Source organism: Scyliorhinus canicula, chromosome 22 (assembly GCF_902713615.1).
Source record: "Scyliorhinus canicula chromosome 22, sScyCan1.1, whole genome shotgun sequence".
Lineage (NCBI taxonomy): Eukaryota > Metazoa > Chordata > Chondrichthyes > Carcharhiniformes > Scyliorhinidae > Scyliorhinus > Scyliorhinus canicula.
Window position 1 is genome coordinate 10,947,983 of NC_052167.1, and position 7,887 is coordinate 10,955,869.

General features: G+C 46.7%; 1 protein-coding gene across 7 annotated transcripts in view; it reads right to left on the reverse strand.

Moving 5' to 3' along the window:
* Positions 1–5,996, reverse strand: part of zmiz1a (zinc finger, MIZ-type containing 1a) — a 431,940-nt gene extending 425,944 nt beyond the window's left edge. For 2 of the 7 annotated variants that reach the window (XM_038782666.1, XM_038782664.1), the window contains exon 1: positions 5,710–5,996. The gene's annotated coding sequence lies outside the window, so the exon portion shown is untranslated. The remainder of the gene's footprint in view (positions 1–5,709) is intronic. The other 5 variants (XM_038782667.1, XM_038782668.1, XM_038782665.1 and 2 more) reach the window with 4 other exon arrangements.
* Between the last annotated feature and the right edge of the window lie 1,891 nt (positions 5,997–7,887).

Below are 7,887 nucleotides of genomic sequence, written 5' to 3' on the forward strand. Positions count from 1 at the left end.
TTTATGTTTTCCACAAATCTTATCAGTCCCAAGCAGGGCGTCATAAAACAAGAACAGTGCGGGTGTCGACTAGTTCAGAACAGCGTTGTCCATCGACTCCCTCCAACTAATCCAACTTCACCTGTTTCACACTTCTGCCAATGATGGCCTTGACTGGAAGAGTTTAACTGAAAACACAAACAAAGATTGCCCTCTTTGTGCTGCAAGAGAGATGGCAACACTATTCTGGAGTGAGTAACAAAGGCAGCAAAATCGTCTCCAGGCTCATTAATTGCAACAGGCATTTTGGCAAAAGGTGATTGTCCTGCAGATCAATACCATCTGAACCTCTGAAAGATGTGTGCAAATCACCAGCACCTCCTCAAGCACAAGTGATTTTTAAATACAGTACACCGTGTCATGGCTGCTTGCAGTGGTCAAACCACTTTTCATGAAATTCAATCCCAGCTAAGCAGTCCCCATGTAATGAGATACTCCTGCCTGCTGTTGCAAATGTGACCATCCAGCTCGAATTGTGGTGAAGTCAGGATCCCTCTGTTATGTTGAGAGGCCCGATTGGTGCTTTCAAAGAGGAAGCACCAACTATTAATACTCAAAAGATGTGTCAACTGACATGAAAATGAAAATGAAAAAGATTTGACTGTTTAGCAGTGGCATATTTTGGTAGATTGTGTGGGCAGGGTGAGAAGGAACAGTGGACAATGCAGGGACACCCTATGGTTCCATTAATATTGCCGCTTTGCGACAGTCTGCACAAATGGGTCGGGGGGGAAGGGGGTGGGCGAATACAGTGAAGGGACTGGCAGTGAGCCAGGTGGTTGCAAATGTGTAAGATCCCTTCCTTTTCAGGAAATGGCAGTTGACATAGCTAGAGTTTTGAGGAGTTGAACGCGGCTACTTCCTCTTTGAAGAGGCCAACCTGACCTTTGGAGGTGCTCAAGGCCCAGTCTGTGCTCAACCTATTGTGAACATCTCCGATTCAATCCCCATTCTGCAATGGAGGTGGCTGCCCTCAGCCCGGGCAACAACAAGGACATTGAGATAATTCCCCCATCTTTCAAATCTTCAAAAATAACCAGCAGCCTCTGTAGCAAACTGTGCATGAGCAAACGTAAAAAAACTATATCTTAAACACTGGGGGGGGGGGGGGGGGGGGGTGGAGAATATTACTGGAATCATAAGACGACAATTACGTTCTCCTGTCCATTTATTTCTCATGCCCTGGAGATTTCTAGATCCAAACGTGCCCCCCCCCCCCCTTGCCCAGGAGATCACACTCAATGTATAGGCCCAGAGACACTATGTTTTCATTTTTTGGTCCTTGCTGTGTCCATATTGGCTATCACCTCTCCTTTGTTCCACCAGCAATTATATTCCATTGACGGTAAAGGATTGTCCCCTGCCCCAAGGCCATGAATCATTATATATACGCCTGTTTTTCTTATACAATAAACTCTGCTGGAGAACCCAATATCAGCTCAGCTAAAATCATCACACACCAAGGCCAAATCTTAGGAACCTAACAGAACTCAATGCCAAATTGCACTGTCCATCAATCCAGGAAGACATGGAGCGCTGGAGACTAGGGGGCTGAAGAAGTTTGAATTTGGACATTTTAAAAATACGACTGCTGAAAATAGTTATAATCTTTTATACTTCAACCTCAGCCAGAAATCTGATGATATACACAGGCTTAGCTCCACCATTTCTCCTAATAATTGCAGCAGCAGTCAGTATATACTTATATATGCACTCCCCTTCACCTGTACAGTCAACTCCCTCAAAACAATTCACTGGTCATTTTCCTGGCAAAGACTGTGGAAGGAGAGTATGTTGAGTATATGAACTGTGTTTTATACAGCATACCAGATGGTCAGGGGATACATTACAGGCATCTTTGTGTCAATCCTGCATCAGGTTGGATAGGAAGTGTACGCTCGTGATTTCACTACTTGTGTATATATTGACCCTGAACCAACTTGGGACATGATGCACATCTGTACCTGACATGATGCACATCTGTACCTGACCTGCAAACATCTGTCATTCCGCTGCATTTTCAGAAACAGATTTTGCTCTTCCAACATTCTCCATCCCTTAGCATACCAATGCTAATATCTTTCACAATGCCCCCTGATATTACAGTACCAGCGGCCACCCTTTTGGAAATGTCCTACCATCCCAGGTTTGATCCAAAGCCCACTATCGTCATCCATATATTTTCCATGCTCTCTGGCACCAGCCACAGTAGCCAGCCAACAGAGCTGACAAACGCCACCATAACATCCAATGCTCTTCACCCCTGATGACCTGCTCATCTGTGTAGTCATTGTACCTTCACTGGGAATAATCAGCCCACAAACAGGCCATTTGACCCTGACCCTGATATGACCTACACCAGTGTTATGTCCCCGAAGAGCCTCATCTCAGTCTACTTAATCTTTTTTTTTAATATTTTAATTCAAATGTTCACATTTTAACAATCAAACATTAATCATTTACAAAATACAACCATTATAATAATCACTTATTGTCACAAGTAGGCTTCAATGAAGTTACTATGAAAAGCCCCTAGTCGCCACATTCCGGTGCCTGTTCAGGGAGGCTGGTACGGGAATTGAACCCGCGCTGCTGGCCTTGTTCTGCATTACAAGCCAGCTGTTTAGCCCACTGTGCTAAACCAGCCCAAATAACACAAAACCCCATCCCTCCCAACCCAACCCTCCCCCCATCTTTCCCCCCCATCCCCTCTAACAGTTGGCAGCAACCAATTCCCCAAACTGCAATACAAATAAACTCCACCTCGTGAGGAACCCCTCACTCACCCCACCCTCAGAGCAAATTTCACCGTCTTCAAATTCAGGACTTCCATTAGATCCCCCACCACACCGAGGCGCAGGGTGGAGAAGCTGACCTCCACCCCAACAGGACCCACCCCCTGCGAGCGATCAACGAGGCGAAGGCTAACACATCTGCCCCCGCTCCCGTCTGCAACGCCGGCAAGTCTGACACCCCCGAATATGGCCCGGAGGGGACTGGGCTCTAAGTCCACACGCAGGATCGCCGACAATAGTTCTGAAGATCGACCCCCAAAACTTCTCCAACTTCGGGCAGGACCAGAACACAAGTGTACATGATTGGCTGGGCCCCTCCCATACCACTCAGTCTACTTAATCTAACCCTAATCATTTCATCCTTTGCTTGAAAGCTTCCATTTTTGAAAAAAAAACAATTAGGACAAGGAGAGTCCTGAAAGATAAAACGAGCCTCCCATTTAAGACTGTAGTGAGGAGATATTTATTTTCTCCCAGAGGATCGTGAGTCTGTCGAAGTTGTAGTGGAGGGTGACTGAATATTTTTAAGGCTGAATTAGATAGATGTTTGAAGGGTGTCAAAGGTTATAGGGGTTTAGGCAGGAAAGTGGAGTTAAGGCCACAAACAGATAAGTCAGGATCTTACCAAATGCTGGAGCAGGAGCTGAAAGACCTATTCTTGCTCCTAATTTGTATGTTCATATGCCAAACTGTGTACATAATGTCAAAAGTAGCTGGGCAATGATCAGGGAATTATCATGGATTTGTGAACTATCAGTGGCTCCAGAGTCAATCTAGGACCATCCTGTCTACCATCCCTGACTCGTGCAAAACAATAGCTATTTTGAAAACTGCATGCCAAATCCATCACACAGGAGGCTTATGGCTAGCGTTTGTTTAAAGGCAAAACTTAAGTACTTCATTCTAAATATAAATACTAGACATGGCCCCTCCCACACTCCAGCCCTGTCATAAATGTAACCCATTGTAATTGTACTCATCACCAGCTTCCAGCCCTGCCCATCACAGCGAGGTTGTGATCCTAACCCTGTGAAATTATGATACCTTCAAAAACAAGTTGCTCTCAGTGTCGTACAGTGCTGTCTGAGGCACAGACCTGCATGTGCTCTGCTGCAGATTTCACTGGCATTGTGTCTTTTGTCTAACATGTGGTGTTTCAACATTCTCGGCTGGAGCAGAGCGTAGGTCAAAGTAGTGCTTCCATCACCGGTGTCCATGCACCCAAATCAGGGCAGCTAGGATGACTGATGCCATAGATGGCATCGATATAACCCACCACACGTTTGCACCCTCACCCACCCCCCCCCCCATGATCATTGCAACAAATATAATATAGTATAAACACTGTGTGATTCACAATGCCTCTTGCACAGAACCAGAGTGTACAATTAAGAAAAAACAAATCCATATAGACCCCGTCCAAGAAATACCCTAGTCATTCAACGCCCCCCCCCCCCCCCCCCCCCCCCCCTTCTCTCTCACTCCAATATCTCTCAGGAAACCTTTGATGGGAGCATTTGTTAGACCTGCCAAGTTAAATCCTTCTTTCTCACGTCAACGAATTCAAAAGACAGTCAGTACATCAGGATCACAGGCCTGGAGTGGGAAGTGGGGATCAATTTCTCTTGACACAATATTCATTGAAATGTTGGCACGCCACAAATTAACCAAGTCAGTACCTGTGCACATTAAACAACCCCCCCCCCCCCCCCCCAAACAAAAGTGGAGAATAACCTCAGAAACTCTGTCAGGTTGAAAAGCAAACGTTATCCTGCACAATCACACATTGTTTGAAATTAATAGTTCAACTCATTTTAGTAAATACCATGAAAATATGGTCAACGTTAACCCTTAAAGATACAATGATTTCAAAATGACTTGCACAGGTGCAGGAAACATATATCATTTTCCGCTCTTTCGTAACTGGATTAAGTAATATTCCTCTGTTTAGGTTTTTTTTAAAAAATCAACACATTCTTAAGATTTTACATTCCTTTGGTGGTTGGATAACAGCAAAAATAATGGCTTTCTCCCTGCCCCCCCCCCCCCCCAACCCAACCCCCAACCCCCCACAAAAGTCATCTGGAGATTACCCCCTCCCCTTCTCACAATGGTTAGAAAGCAAAACTGACTGGTTCAATTTGCCTCCTTCTCCCTCTCGCTCTCTCTGTGTGTTAGTTACTCTGGCTGGACAGATGTTCAGGAGCTCCTTCCCTCTGCCCTACGAGGCCCTGATACTAAGTGGCTGTCTTATCCATAAAACACACCAAAGAACCCGGGAGGGGAGGAAAGGGGGGGGGAAGAGTGAGAGAAAGAAAGCACGCTCACCTCTCTGACCCATCTTTTTTTTACCAAAATATAAACTAAGCTCAACTCCCAACTACCCCAATCAGATACAAACTTGCCCTCCGTGGGTAAATCCCTACTCCAGAGTCTCCCCATCTCTACACACTCTCTCACACACACACACACAGACACACAAGTGGCCTCAGCCCAGACCGAACACTTTTCTCTCTTTCCCTTTACTCCCCAAAGCTCTCCAACACAAGGGAGGGACTTCGCCAAGGAAAACAGCGTACCCGAGTCTCTCACCGTGCCAACACAAACGAGTCAGGAATCCGGCGTAAATTTATACAGATCTCCACACACTCACACACACACAGAGAGAGGCACATACAGCGGCAGCAAAAAAAACCTGGAGGGGGTGTGGGTGGCACACAGAACGTCTCCTAAACTGGTTTCCCCATCGGAGACCCCCCCCCCCCCACTATTGTTTCATTAGTGAGAGCCCCATTCAGAGAGCAACGGCTCCTTCAGCGCCACTGCAGAGACAAATAAAAGGTGTGAAATGCCAAGAAATTGACATGAAACTTACTTACGGAATGAAACAACCCGGAATGAGAAATCCCTTTGCGGAGGCCTCGGTATTTCTCTGCCTCGTGTGTCCCCAGTTTTTTTTTTAAAAAGGGAGAGAGGGAGGGAGAGAGAAAGAGAGGAGAAAAAAAAGACCGACTTAATGTAAGTGCGTGAGTCAGTGAATCAGCCAGCATACAGGGGAGCGAGTTGAAGTGTCAAATTACATTGGCTAGTCTATTTCCAAAGGGCCATGTTTGGCGGCTGCTAGCAAAATGTGTCCCAGATCTCCAGCACACCGCCAGGTGCAGGCGAGGAGGACTGGCTGCAGTGTAGGGACTGGATTTCTGCTCCCTCCCTCCCACCATCAATGTGTGGGGAGCCTCCCTCCCACCATCAATGTGTGGGGAGCCCCCCCACACACACACACACACACACTGCTCCAGAGCCTCTGCCTGCTTCAGACGGTGGCACATCGAACGCCTTCCGAGAGCCGCGATTCCAACCCCCCCTCCAGGAAAACAGCAATTTAGCAACATAGGTGCAACCCCCCCCCCCCCCAAATAAAACCCGAAATAAGTTATTTCTGTTGTGAAAGACTTTGCAAGAATGGTGTGGGGTAGTGTAAAACCTGCCAGAAATGTGTTTTTTTTTGGTAGGAATTTTAACCCCAGTCTATTTTTGTGGGGATCGTAACCCCCACTGTGTTTTGTAGAGATTTTAACCCCCACTGTCTTTTGTGGAGATATTAACCCCCATTGTGTTTTGTAGAGTTTTTAACCCCCCCAGTCTTTTGTAGAGATTTTAACCCCCAGTCTTTTGTAGATTTTAACCCCCACTGTGTTTTGTAGAGATTTTAACCCCCACTGTGTTTTGTAGAGATTTTAACCCCCTCTGTGTTTTGTAGATTTTAACTCCCACTGTGTTTTGTAGATTTTAACCCCCACTGTCTTTTGTAGAGATTTTAACCCCCACTGTCTTTTGTAGAGATTTTAACCCCCAGTCTTTTGCAGGGATTTTAACCCGTCTTTTGTAGGGAGTGCAACTTCCAGGCACAGTATTTTTTTGTGGGGGTTCCCCCCCCCCCCTCCCTTTGTGTGGGGACGTGGAGCTGCCCACCCCCTCCACTGAATCGACTCAGGGAGGTGAGGAGCTGTACCTTGGACCTGTGCTTGTAAGGACAGAGGCTGCCCAGTCACTCTTGTGGAGCCTCTGCGAGTGAGCAGCTCCATCTGTGAGCCCGATCCGGTTTTTACAAACTGCTCTTTCTCTCTCTCTCTCTCTCTCTCGGAGATGGAAAGCCACATTGAATAACAAAGGCATGTTTGAGAGCAGGACTGGCTATGTGACGTCAAGGAGCAGTGACGGTGCCAGCAATGGGCTCCTGCTCCACGCAGCTATTGCTGTTCCCTCTGCTCCCTCCTCATTGCACAGGGCTGCTGCTGTCTGCTGGAGTCCACATCCCCCACACCCTCCCTTTCTCAGAGAGAGAGGGAGGGGGCAGTCACAGCCGGCTGCAAACTTAAATCACACAAGTAGTACACATGTTCCTTTCCTTTAAATAAAATAAAATTGGCGGTCCAACGCCGTTCAAACGTGCAATTACAATTCCATTACAGTGGTCGAACCTATGAGCGATTGCCGCAATTAAATCCAGGCTCATCATATCAGGGGGCAAATATTTACATGCCCCCCCCCCTTCCCTCCCCTCCTTCCTCCCCAGTTGCAATAACAAAGCCCTGTCGATTTCCCATTCATGCTGGTCGCAATGTATCCTTAAAAACAATAATGAATGTATCTGTTGCTCGAAATTTGGACCCAGTTACAGTTTTACAAGCTGCATTCCACAGTCTACACACAGGTTGAAGGACATCCCGCTCCCTCAGAGATCAACTGCAACACCATACAGTGTGTAAAGTACTTTTTTTTTAAAAAAAATAATAACCCATGGAGCTGTCATTGTTGTCTCTTCCAGGCTTTTGAACTCAATAAAACTTATGCACTCACTTCAAAGACAAAAAACGTCAAGGACAAGTGCAGAGACACAAACCATATATTACACATCTTGCTTCTCTCCCCGTCTGGACAAGGGCGAGAGGCAGCATTTAGTCTCCAGGGGACCTCAGCTAGCGTCCAGTCCGAGCACTGCCCCAGAACAAGGTACCTGGGCGACATTAAAGGGACCTCAACTGCCTGAGCA